We start from the raw sequence: 1554 nt of genomic DNA on the forward strand, positions 1-1554 counted from the left end.
GTCGAAAAGTTGTTAAGTTTCAATTTCCGGATAGTTTGATGATGTCCTAGGTGTAACTTGTTTATTGTTTCAACCAAATAACGATAATTGTAATTTAAATAGGACATAATTCTTAACTTATGTCATATGAGTATAACACTGATTTTACATGGAAATAAAATCTTTTTGCATTTTTATACATATTTTGTTTTTAGTCTTTTCCTAAAAAAAAACACGATTCAGTCGGCTTTCACACGAAATAAACAGAATCATCTTATGTAGTGTTGATCAAAATAAACAAAAGGTACGCTATAGAGGTAAATATTTTGTGTATTCAGTTATATATGTAATAAATTAAATACATAAATGCTTTACCACAAAACCAGTCTGATTATCAAACATCATGATATATTAATGATGATCAATTAAGACTGCATTTGAGTTGAATCCAAACAAAAATTGCACCTTTTAGTGTAATTGTTTGAAAATATCTTGACAGCTGTCTATCATGCTAGTATTGTATCTTATTTGTCTAATGAAAGAATGGGAATTTCAAAAAAGTGTATGAATCAACTTTGATATCAATTTTATTCAATGGTTTACAGAAATATACATAATACTGACAAAACACTTTCATTATTCTTGTCAACTGACTATTAAAATGAATAAAATTCACATTTTCCACATTAATAAATTAATGGCAATTTAGAACACATTTTGATTTATAAAGTAACTATATGCTAGTGTATATATAGAAATAAAGAAGTTTTTCGCCTGACCTTTTCTTAATTTAAGAACAAATAAATGCAACATTAGTTTACCGCTGTTCGCGACATATTGCATGATTGTGTTCCCAAGTACCTGGTACTTCACTCAAACTCAGAAATAACATAACAAAAGTTGGCAGTTAATGATTTAAATTGTGTTTCCAGTTTCTGCAAGTCATAGAAGCTCACAATTACTTTCCTATTATGTCTTTTACTTAGGATTTTGCACCATCCCGGTAAGGGGCGAAACCTGTGGAAGCTCACGCGTTATCGTGAGAGGAATTCCATGTCTGCCATTCAAAATTCATCAATAGCAACATACTTGGTCAGTTGCGAACAAAACATTACTACCCACATAGCGATGATTTCAGTTACCAAGTTGTGAACTTTTCATTTCTTTGTCGCAGCATTCCAGTAGAACATGCATTTGAGTATATAAACACATCATAGATACCAGGACTAAATTTTATATATACGCCAGACGCGCGTTTCTTCTACAAAAGACTCATCAGTGATGCTGGAATCCAAAAAAGTAAAAGAAAAAAAAAGAAAAAAAAAGCCAAATAAAGTACGAAGTATGTCTTAGTTGATACGATATTTAAGAACTTGCATTTCCCATCATGATTTCCTTGAATGGGGTTGCCAATAACAAGAAAGTTGTTTAACCTAGAGCTCCAAGTGGTGAAATTGAAGCCATTTGTGAAACAGTCAACCAAAACCTGATAGCGATCTTGACATTTTTAAAGGGATGCCTTCAACTTCACCACTTGTAACTCTTGGTTTAATAGCTTCCTTGTAATTAGCAACC

The sequence above is a fragment of the Mytilus edulis genome, chromosome 2 (assembly GCF_963676685.1).
Source record: "Mytilus edulis chromosome 2, xbMytEdul2.2, whole genome shotgun sequence".
NCBI lineage: Eukaryota > Metazoa > Mollusca > Bivalvia > Mytilida > Mytilidae > Mytilus > Mytilus edulis.